We start from the raw sequence: 12,812 nt of genomic DNA on the forward strand, positions 1-12,812 counted from the left end.
AAAGCCAGAATGCGGCCGCGTTCAGAATTGGACGGCCGCACAACCTCCGTAGGGGTATTTTTGTCAGATATTTTTAGCTTAGTATAAATAGATCTTTTTTACATTTTTAGGTTATGTTATGTATTATCTGAGCATGTGAGACGGCTCTACATTCCGTTTTGGGCAATTTTGTACTAGAATTATCTTTCAACATTAGATGTTCATCTTTAATTTAGTATTATGAATTTTATCTTCATTCCATCTTTAATTTCTGTTATTTCCATGAGTAGCTAAACACATAGCTAGGGTTGTAACTCAACCCTAGTATGGGTATTTGATGGGTATTTGATTTTAGGGCTTGAATGTGAATGGGTTAGTGATATTTCGCCTGGTTCTTGCTAGAACTATAGAATTAATAGTTGCAAACATTGGTTCATGCCTTTATGACTTAGTCTTTACTTGAGAAAGAGGGACTAAGTCTAGGAAATCTAGGTTAACAAGGAATTGGAGTGAACTCAAGAAATTGATAGCCCCAATAAAGGGCTAAACTTAGAGATAGTAATACCCAACTTGAGCTAATATCACTTGATTTGTATGAACACCCATTTGGACTTGAGAAAGACAAATTGGGCAAAATCACTCAAACTACCGAGAGGTATAGAGTGAGTACCCGAGTGTGATAGCTATATTACGACCCCAACTAATCAAGCTTGCCCTAGATTCTTGCTACCCATTAGATATTCGCTTAGGTAGAAGTCATGACCCTAGTCTCTTTAAACACTTGAAAAATAACAACAAAAATATTGTCCTTAGTTTCAATTATTGCAATCTTTAGAGTAAAGTTAGAAGTAGAATCTATCCCAAAGTGTGTGGAAGGGTAATTAAGAGCAAAACCCGCATATAGACTTAGATATAAACCTAATTCCAAACAAATTAACTCCCTGTGGATTTGATCCCGACCTAGTTGGGTTAAAACTGCATCGACAACCCTCTCTACTCAATAGTAGTGCAGGCCTGGACCCGATCAAAGGGTACCTTAGATTACACTCCCAGTATAGTTATTTCATTTCTTAAAGCTCAACGAATAGTTAAAAAGGGGTATGACACGTATCTAGCCTATGTGATAGATGTCAGTATTGATACCCCTATAGTTGATTCAGTCCCAATAGTAAGGGATTTCCCTGATGTGTTTCCAGCTGATCTTGCGGGCATGCCGCCCAATAGAGATATTGATTTTGGCATTGATTTGATGTCGGTCACTCAACCTATCTCTATTCCTCCTTATTGTATGGCCCATCCTGAGTTGAAGGAGTTGAAGGAACAATTACATGAATTGCTTGATAAGGGCTTCATTCGGCCCAGTGTGTCACCTTGGGGTGCACCTATCTTGTTTGTAAAGAGAACTAATGGTTCTATGCGTATGTCCATTGATTATCGCTAGTTGAACAAAGTTACTATAAAGAACCGGTATCCTTTGCCTCGTATTGATGACTTATTTGATCAGTTACAGGGTGCTAGGGTGTTTTCCAAGATTGACTTGCATTCAGGTTATCATCAATTGAAGATTCGGGAGCTAGATATCCTGAAGACTGCTTTCAGGACTCGGTCCGGTCATTACGAGTTCCTTGCCATTTCATTTGGGCTGACCAACACCCCAACAACATTTATGCATTTGATCCACAGTGTATTTCGGCCTTATCTTGACTCATTCATCATTGTCTTTATTGATGATATTCTGGTGTACTCCCAGAGTCGAAAGATCATGAGCAACACCTGAGGACAGTACTTCAGGCCTTGAGAGAATGAATTTATATGCAAAGTTCTCTAAATGTGAGTTCCAGTTAGATTCCGTAGCATTCTTGGGTCATGTGGTATCGAGTCAAGGGATCAAGGTGGATCCGAAGAAAGTGGAAGAAGTGCAGAGTTGGCCCAGACCATCCTCAGCTACAGAGATCTGGAGCTTCCTTGGTTTGGCGGGGTATTACCATCGATTTGTTGAGGGATTTTCATCTATTGTAGCACCTATGACCAGGCTAACCCAGAAGAGTGCTCCGTTCAGTTGGACGGAGGAGTGTAAGGAGAGCTTTCAGAAGCTCAAGACAACTTTGACTACAGCCCCAGTATTGGTATTGCCTTCAGGTTCGGGGTCTTATACAGTTTATTGTGAAGCATCGCGAGTTGGCCTCAGTGCGGTGTTGATGCAGGACCGTAGGTTGATTGCCTACCCGTCCAGACAGTTGAAGGTGCATGAAAAGAACTATCACGACCCAATTCCATTATAGGCTGTGATGGCGCCCAATGTCGTTGATAGGCAAGCCAACACTGATCAAACTAGTGATTTTCCATTTTTTAAATAAATTAGTAAGTAGTAACCTTTCCTTGTTTGTTAAAAAGATCTAGAAGTTTGAAATTTTAACATAAATAAGTGGAAGCAACGAATACAAATTGAAGTCATGTAAGAAAAACTAAAGTCATAAGTCTACTAGTGTGTGTGCCAAGACCTGGTGTCATAAGTATGTGGGAAATCTAGTAGAATATACAAAAGAATGCTAGCCTATTATCTGAAAGGAAATAGACAGAAAATAAAGCATAAGAGAGACTCCAGCTGCTGCAGAACGACTCAAAAAGGCAGCTCACCGGGAAGTCTCGAGCTGGGGAATCAATCTACGCGCCAGACTGGTGACCAGATGCACCTGCCTCAAATCCTGTACAATCAAGCACAGAAGTGTAGCGTGAGTACATAAAAATATATACCCAAAATTCTAACATTGAAGAAGTAGTGATGAGGGGTCGACTCCAACACTTACTAGGGTCATCAATATAATAATATAAAATTCTAAATAAACAAGATATGTAGAGATATCAATAGAACTCAGAACAGGAAATAGTTGAACAATTCTTTCATCATATTTAAGAACCCAAAACACTTCCTTCATATTAAAACAATTGATCTCTAAACGATGAATTTATACAAGTTATAAAAGGGACTTCCAGTTCTACTATCATACACAAATTCCACCGAAGACGTTTGGCCTGATCCAACATAAATGTAAACTGTGCACTGCCGAGGGTCGAACGACGCGAACCATAGATGCACATATTCACCCCGCTCGCGAATCATACATGTGATGCGGTCAAATGTAAATTTAAATGATTACTCTGCTCGTGGATCATACGTACGACGCAGTCAAATATAATTTTATCATTTAAATTATAACCCTTACTTGATTCTTTTTAAAAATAAAGACAATTCAACTTGAAGCCTTTAAATCCATAGAAATCCTCATCTTAATTCCATTTGTTATAATTAGCACGTATAATCAAATAACGGTGTCCACAAAGCATGGTGTAAACCTAAAACTACCCGGACATAACAGGAATAGTACCTACGTATGGACTCTCGTCATTTCATGTGTACATAGCCCCCACAAATAATCACATATTAATTAAGTTCACCTACGGGGAAATTTCCCTCTTAAGAGGTTAGAAAAGAGACTTACCTCGTCCCAAGGCCTACTTCCAAACTCAAGAATGTGCTCAAACCCTCAAATCGGAGCCGAACGATCCAAAACTATTCAAATAGTGTAAAAACTAATCAATATATGCACAAGAGTTCTTATTCTAACTATTAAAGTAATTTCCCAACTCTAAATGCAAGATTCCTAAAATTTACCCCCGGGCCCACATGCCCGGATTCTGGAAATATTTGAAGAAAGTTGTTACCCATAACCTTAGGAACATAATATATGATTTTCACTAAGTTTCATAATTATTTTCGTGGTAGAATCCCATTTTTATCAAATCATAGGTTTTTATCTAAACCCATGATTTTCACTAACTTACATGTTATAATCTACCCACAAACTATGCATTTAACTTACATTATATATAAATTACTTACCTCCAAAAGCAAGGTGAAAATCCCCCTCAAGAAGCTCCAAAATCACCCAAGGAGTGAGTGAAATGTGTGAAAAATGGTTTAAGTCCCGTATTAAATAAACCTCACTGCCTTCAGCTTTTTCGCACATGCGGTCCCGCACCTACGGAGAAGTCATCACAGGTACAAATTTTCCTCCACTGGCCAAGCTCCGCACCTGCGAGCTCAAGGGACCGCATCTGCGCCCATGCCCGCACCTGCGACCTCTTACCTCCCACTTGCGGTCCCGCTGGTGCACCAAAACCTCTGCACCTGCGGTGCCCGGGGCTATCCTCCTTTCTTCACTTCTGCAGCTCGTGGCTTACACCTACAAGCCCGCACCTGCGGCTGGACAAACGCAGGTGCGATTATGACAGAACTGGGGAGCTTCAGCTCTTCCTCCAAGTTTCTAACTTGGTCTGAGCCTCGTCCGATTGACACTTAGGGCTCTCAGGGCCCCGCCCAAATATGCCAACAAGTTTGGAATCATAAAACAGGTCGCTTGAACTCTCGAAATGCCCGAAACAACACTTAAACTAAGAATCACACCCTAAAACCAATTGAATCAAACTTATGAACTTCAAGTTCTTCAATTTACTCCCAATGTGCTGAAACGTACTTATACTACTCGAAATGACACCAAATTTTGTGTGCAAGTCTTAAATGATATTATGTAACTATTCTCAGTCTTGAAATTCTATTTAGACCTCGATATCACCAAAACCCGCTCCAAATCAAATTTTAAAGAACTTCTAAAACCTTCAAAACCAACTTTCGATATTAGGCGCCAAAATGCTCTCGAGTCATCCAAAACCTGATCCGAACATATGCCCAAGTCTAAAATCATCATACAAACCTAATGGAACCGTCAAATCCCGATTCTGAGGTCGTTTACTCAAAATGTTGATCAAAGTCAAAACTTGACCTTTTAAGTTAACCTCAAGGAACCAAGTGTTCTGATTTCAACACGAACTCTTCCAAATCCCAAACTAATCATCCTTGCAAGTCATAAATCAGTAAAAGCAAGTACAAAAAAGTCTTATTTAGGGGAACAGGGTTCTATAAAGCAAAGTGATTGTTCGGGTCGTTACAAGAACTATCCTGTCCACGACCTTGAGTTAGCTGCTATTGTTCATGCCTTGAAGATTTGGAGGAACTATTTGTATGGTGTAACTTGTGAGATCTACACTGATCACCGGAGTTTACAACATTTGTTCAAGTAGAAGGATCTTAATTTGCATCAGGGGAGGTGGTTAGAGTTGCTTAAGGATTATGACATCACCATTTTGTACTACCCTAGGAAGGCCAATATGGTGGTTGATGCTTTGAGTTGCTGGGTAGAGAGTTTGGGGAGTTTAGCATATCTACTAGCAGCAGAGAGGCCCATGGCATTGGATGTTCAGGCCTTAGCCAGTCAGTTTGTGAGATTGGATATTTCTAAGCCGAGTTGAGTATTGGCTTGTGTGGTCTCTCGGTCTTCTCTTTATAATCGTATTAGGGAGCGTCGGTGTGATGAACCCCATCTTCTCATCCTTAAGGACACAGTCCAGCACGGTGATGCTAAGGAGGTTGCTATTGGGGATGATGGTGCATTAAGGATGCAAGGCATACTATGTATGCCTAATGTGGACGATTTGCGTGAGTTGATTCTTAAGGAGGCTCATAGCTCGCGGTACTCTATTCATTCTGGTGCCGCGAAGATGTATCAGGACTTGAGGCAGCATTACTAGTGGAAGAGGATGAAGAAAGACATAGTGGAGTATGTTACTCGGTGCCTAAATTGCCAGCAGGTGAAGTATTAGCATCAACGACCGGGTAGATTGCTTTACAAGTTAGAGATTCCGGAGTGGAAATGGGAGCGGGTCACTATGGATTTTGTTGTTGGACTCCCACGGACTCAGCGAATGTTTGATGTAGTATGGGTAATTGTGGATAGGCTGATCATGGCGTGATGACTACCTATTTTTCCAAGCAGTAGGCTCGAGTTTATATCCGTGAGATTGTCAGACTTCATGGTGTGCCGGTATATATTATCTCTGACCGGGGTACGTAGTTTACATCACGATTTTGGAGAGTTGTACAACATGAGTTGGGTACTCGGGTGGAGTTGAGCACGACATTTCACCCTCAGACGGACAGATAGTCTGAGAACACTATTTAGATTCTTGAGGATATGCTCTGTGCGTGTGTGATGGAGTTTAGAGATTCTTGGGATCAGTTCTTGCCACTTGCGAAGTTTGCCTACAATAACAGTTATCAGTCCAACATTCAGATGGCATCGTATGAGGCTTTGTATGGTAGGCGGTGTCGGTCCCCAGTGGGTTGGTTCGAGCCGGGTGCGGCCAGATTATTGGGCACGGACTTGGTTCAGGATGCCTTGGAGAAGGTTAAGGTGATTCAGGATAGACTTCGCACAGCCCAGTCCAGACAAAAGAGTTATGTGGATCGAAAGGTTTGCGATGTTGCATTCATGATTGGAGAGTGGGTCTTGCTCCGGGTTTCGCCTATAAAAGGCGTCATGAGGTTCAGAAATAAGGGCAAGCTGAGCCCAAGGTTCATTGGTCTATTTGAGGTGTTGCGGCAAATTGGGGAGGTTGCTTATGAGCTTGCCTTGCCTCCCAGTCTAGCAGGAGTTCATCCGGTATTGCATGTTTCCATACTCTAGAAGTATCACGATGATCTGTCTCATGTGTTGGATTTCAGCTTAGTCCAGTTGGACAAGGATCTATCTTATGTTGAGGAGCCAGTGGCTATTTTGGACAAGCAGGTTCGAAAGCTGAGGTCAAAGAACATTGCATCAGTAAAGGTTTAGTGGCGTGGTCATCTAGTCGAGAAGGCAACTTGGGAGACCAAGCAGATATGTGTAGCCGTTATCCTCACCTTTTTACCACTTCAAATATGTCTCTATGCTCGTTCAAGGACGAACAATTATTTTAAGAGGGGGTGGAAGTAACGACCCAGCCGGCTTTGAGAGTTATAGCTCTGATCCCCTATTAACTGCTTTCCCCGTATCTATTTCTGCTATTGTGACTTGCCGGGAGGTTTCTTTTTGATTTTTGGAGTGTTTTGGGACACTTAGTCCATAAACGGAGGCTTAAGTCTTAAAATTTGGATCGTAGTTGGAACTGTGTAAAGACGACTCCGGAATAGAATTTCGTCAATTCAGTTAGCTCCGTTGGTGATTTTGGGCTTAGGGGCGGTCCATGTTGAGTTTTGGAGGTCTGTAGTTCATTTAGGCTTGAAATCGCAAAAGTCAATTTTTTGGAGATTTGGACCGGTAGTGAAATTTTTGATATCGGGGTCAGATTCTAATTTCGGAGGTTGGAGTAGGTCTGTAGTGTTGAATATGACTTGTGTGCAAAATTTGGGGTCAATCAGACGTGGTTTGGTTGGTTTCGGCATCAGTTGTCGAATTTGGAAGTTTCAAGTTCTTTAAGTTTGAATCGAAGGATGATTTGTGTTTTTAGCGTTGTTTGATGTGGTTTTAGGGTTCAACTAAATTTTTATGGTATTTTAGGATTGGTTGATATGTTTGGTTGAGGTCCCCAGGGCCTCGGGTGAGTTTCGGGTGGTTAACGGGTCATTTTTGGACTTTGGGAGTTGGCAGATTTTTGGTATTTTGTTGCAGACCTCTTTTTCATTGCGTTTGCGAGAGAGGTCTCGCGTTCGCGTAGGTCATCTGAGAGATCAACTGAGTTTGATCTTCGCAATCGAGAAGTTGTTTTTGCGTTCACGAAGGTATGGAACACTAAGGCTACGCGTTCGTGATAAGGACCTCACGTTCGCGTAGAGTCAACGGTCATATGGGTTCCAGGCATAATAGCATACTCGTTCACGATGAGGGTCCCGCATTCGCGCAGGGTCAGGCTAGTTGAGCTTCGCGCCGCAATCAGTGCACCGCATTCATGATGAGTAATTTTTGGACTGAAGCAGCTTGTACTTCGCAAACGCGAGGCTGTGACTGCGTTCGCGAAGAAGGAATCACTGGGCAGTACTTAAAAATTTCAAAAACGAGGGTTAGCCATTTTTATCAAAACTTGAGTTTGGGAGCTCGGATTTGGACGAGATTTTGAGGGATTTTCAGAGGTATCAATTGGGTAATGATTCTTAACTTGATTTTGGTTATATCCCACTAATCTATCTTTAATTTTGTCATTTAATTTCAAATTTGGGGTGAAAAATTAGAGAAAATGGGAAGAAGTTCTTCAACAAAAAATTCGAGTTTTGATTGGAATTTTGACATCGGATTTGGATAATTTTGGTACGAGTGAACTCGTGAGTGAATGAGTGTTCAAAATTTGTGTTTTTTACCCGATTTCGAGACGTGGGCCCATGGAGGCTTTTTGGGCAATTTTCCAATTTCTTGCCTTAGCTTTGATTTCATTAGCTAGATTAGTTTCTTGTAGTTATATTTATGTCATGTAATTGGTTTTGGCTAGATTTGGGCCATTCGGAGTCGGATATTCGTGGAAAGAGCATTGTGACGGATTGATTTGAGCTTGGTTCGAGGTAAGTGGCTTGCCTAACCTTGTGGGGGGGAACTCCCTTTAGGATTTGGTACTGTTTGATATATATGAGCATCGTGTACATGAGGTGACGAGTGCGAACACGGGCTAATTATTGAAAAACTCCATTTCCATTAAGTAAAATATCTGTTTTCCTTTAACTGAGCTACACTAGCATATGTAATTATCATGTTTAGTTTAGAACAACATGTCTACGTGTCTTAATTGCTTACCTGAACTTTGTGCAGCATGCTTAGTGGAAATTCTGCTTCTTCATTGACTTGTACTTAGTCTAAATTGTAGGATTTCCGTGTTATAGTTATAATTCTATTGGTGAGCTGCATATTTACTTTGGGACTATGGAAAAATATTTTGGGAGATCCCCCTGCACTGCATTTTTACTTTGGGACTACGAAACAGTATTCCGGGAGATCTCCAACACTGCATATTTACTTTGGGACTACAGAATGGTATTCCGGGAGATCCCCCTACACATTTACGTTTGGGACTATGGGACGGTATCCTGGGAGACCCCCTTTTGTTATCTATGTGTTCTGAGCTGTTGTCTTTCTATGATTCTATTCATGTTAGATTTTTGTATTTATTTTGATTGTGATATTTCATTCTGTCTTAGTTCATTTTATTTATACCAGTAGGGCCTGACCTGATCTCGTCACTACTCGACCGAGGTTAGGCTTGGCACTTACTGGGTACTATTGTGGAGTACTCACGTCCTTTCCTGCTCATTTTTTGTGTGTAGATCCAGGTTCATCTTACCAGCCTCATCACTAGTTGCAGTCGCTGCTGCTTATTGGAGACTTCAAGGTACATCTGCCCTCGCCCGCAGATTTTCGGAGTCCCCCTCTGTTGTGAAGTGTGCCAAGATAATAGAAAGAAAAAGATATTTAAGAGAGAAAAACAATAAATTGCACTAGACAAGACAAAATTTACGTGGTTCGGCAATTTTTGCCTACTCCACGGCCATACAAAGAATAGCTCTTTATTAATTGAAGAGAGAAAGAGGAAGTTTTGGGATGATCTACAAATGAAAATGTAGACCCCTATTTATAGGCATTTGAATGCCCTGCCAAGGTAAGCGCTTACATCATAAGAATGCCGATGTAAGTGCTTACATCATAAGAATGTCGAGGTAAGCGCTTACATCACAAGAATGTCGATGTAAGCGCTTGCATCATATTTTCATCTCTTTTTGATTTTTCTTTCTTTTGTTTTGTCTACTTTCACATACAATAATAGGTTTGGTCCTATCAATCTCCCCCTTAAACCTATGTTACATCAAGAAAGAAAAAAAAAGATTTGCTATTCTCTGGTGGCGCCTTCACGCTATCAGTCTTGAAGGCTAACTGAGGCAGTGCACAGCCTCAGTTTGTCAACACCGACAACTTTGGTCAACATGTCTGACGGGTTCTTTGATCCTGGTATCTTCTGCAGGGAAAGAGTTCCTTCATTTATCAACTCTCGGATATGATGATACCTCAACTGGATATGCTTCGATCTTGTATGAAACACTAGATTCTTGGCAAGATGAATTGCACTCTGGCTATCGCTGAAAAGCTCACAATTATCCTGCTTTTTACCTAGCTCTTTAAGAAAATTCTTGAGCCAAATCATCTCTTTTCCAACTTCTGAGATTGCCATGTACTCTGCTTCAGTAGTAGATAGAGCAACACTTTTCTGAAGTCTGGACATCCAACTAACAGCAGTACCACCCAAGGTGAACACGTAGCCCGTGGTACTTTTTCGACGATCCAGATTGCCGCCTAAATTTGCATCAGCAAAACCTTGTAAGATAATATTGCTCTTTTTAAAACAAAGTGCCATACCTGAGGTGCCTTTGAGATATCACAATATCCATTTTACACCTTCCCAATGCTCATTTCCTGGATCTGACATGTATCTACTGACAACTCCAACTGCATAGGCTATGTCAGGTCTAGTGCAAACCATAACATACATCAAACTTCCTACTACTGAAGCATACGGAATTTGGACATGTACTTCCTTTCTTCATCTGTCTTAGGTGATTGGTCATTTGATATATTTAGATGGCTTCCGAGTGGAGTGCTTCTGGTCTTTGCATCATGAAGATTGAACCTTCTTAGTACCTTTTGTATGTACTTTTCTTGAGACAACTTTAAGGTTCCTTCCGACCTGTTTCTGCTAATCCTCATCCCAAGCATTTGCTTAGCTGGTCCTAAGTCTTTCATTTCAAACTCCTCCGCCAGTTGTTGCTTGACCAAATTGATCTCATTTATGCTAGATCCTGCAATTAGCATATCATCAATGTACAACAATAAAATGATATAGGATTCATCAAGATTTTTGATATAACAGCAATGGTCCATCTCACATTATGTGAAACCATTTTTATGCATGAATCCATCAAATTTCTTGTACCATTGTCGGGGAGCTTGTTTCAAACCATACAAACTCTTATCCAACTTACACACAAGGTTTTCTTTACCAGAAACTTGAAAACTTTCAGGTTGCTTCATGTAGATGTCTTCTTCAAGGTCATCATGCACGAAAGCAGTTTTAACATCTAGCTGCTCCAAATGCAAATTTTCTGCAGCTACGTTACTTAGCACTAACTTGACAGTAGCTAATTTGACTACAGGAGAGAAGATCTCGGTGTAGTCAATTCCTTCCTTCGGCTGAAAGCCTTTTACTACTAATCGTGCTTTGTATCTCTTCTTACCATCATGCTCTTCCTTGACTCTGTACACCCACTTGTTCTGCAATGCCTTCTTTCATTTTGGTAACTCCGTAAGTATCCATCTTTTATTCTTTTGAAGAGAATTCATCTCTTCTTTCATGGCTAGCTTCCACTTATCAAAGTCTATCACCTGCATTGCTTCAACAAAATGCTCTGGTTCTCCAGCATCAATTAGAAGTAAATAGTGAAGAGAGAGAGTTAACCTATCTGGAGCATTCATGACTCTTTTAGATCTCCTCAATGTAGGTTCATGAGTAACAGAATCCGAATTTGATTCAGGTCCTGATTCCAGATTTGGTTCTGCATTTGATTCTATCTCTGGTTCCAGTTCTGGTTCTGATCTAGGTTTGGCTTCTAGTTCTTCTTCAAATTAGACTTCTGGTTCTTCATCTTCAATTTCAGAATTAGTTGTAATCCCTCTAGCCACTTTATTTTCTGATATTTCTTCTAACTCAACTATTTCAGACATTGTCTATTTGCTGGTGTTGGTTGGTTCTACTTCAAGCTTGTCCTTGTACATCACATTTTCATTAAATGTGACATTCCTGTGTCTTAGGATCTTTCTATTCTGATCATCCCAAAACCGATAACCAAAATTATCATCACCATAGCCAATAAAGAAACATTTCTTTGCTTTAGGATCAAGCTTATCTCTATTATTAGAGTTTACATGCACATAAGCAACACAACCAAAAAATTTCAGATGTGAAAGAGTTACCTCCTTTCCTATCCATACCTCCTCCGGAATTTCAAAATTCAGTGGTACAGAGGGTCCCCTATTATGAGGTAAGTTGCCGTGTTAACAGCCTCAGCCCAAAAACACTTCAGCAATCCAGTATGTATTCTCATACTTCTGGCTCGTTCATTCAGGGTTCTGTTCATCCTCTTAGCAACACCATTTTGTTCTGGTGTTCCAGGAACTGTCTTGATCATTCTGATCCCATTCTCCGAGCAAAATTCTTTGAACTCTTGGCTATCATACTCTCCTCCATTATCAAATTTCAGACATTTTAACTTTAGACTTGTCTGATTTTCAACTTCAGCTTTCTATCTTTTAAAGGTAACAAACACATCAGATTTATTTTTCAGAAAATAAACACATACCTTTCTTATGGAATCATCAATGAAGGTGACATAATAGCGTGAGTCTCCTAGAGAAGTTACAAGAGCTGGTCCCCACACATCTGTATGCACTAGTTCCAGCTTCTCTTTCTTTGGCGTCCTTCCCACCTTTGAGAAACTAACTCTCTTTTGTTTCCCATAAATGCAATCTTCGCACAAACCTAATTCAACATGTTTTAGGTTTGGCAACTTTTCTTTGGATGCCAAAAGCTTCATTCCCTTCTCACTCATATGCCCGAGCCTCCGGTGCCACAATGTTGTATCACGACCATGATCAATTGTTGCTATAGTATCTCTTTATATTGCAGTTGCATATAGTGTTCCCCTTCTGAAGCCTCGTGCCACAACCAAATTCCCTTTGGTTATCTTCTACGATCCGTTACCGAATGTTGTTATATATCCTTCACCGTCAATCTGACCCACAGATATCAGATTTTTCTTGAGGCCAGGAACATGTCGTACATTTTGCAATTTCCATAGCGTGCCTTGTGAAGTCTTTATATGAACTTCACATTTTCTGGCAATGTCGAGAGGTTCACCGTCTGCTAGATAA

The sequence above is a fragment of the Nicotiana sylvestris genome, chromosome 8 (assembly GCF_000393655.2).
Source record: "Nicotiana sylvestris chromosome 8, ASM39365v2, whole genome shotgun sequence".
NCBI lineage: Eukaryota > Viridiplantae > Streptophyta > Magnoliopsida > Solanales > Solanaceae > Nicotiana > Nicotiana sylvestris.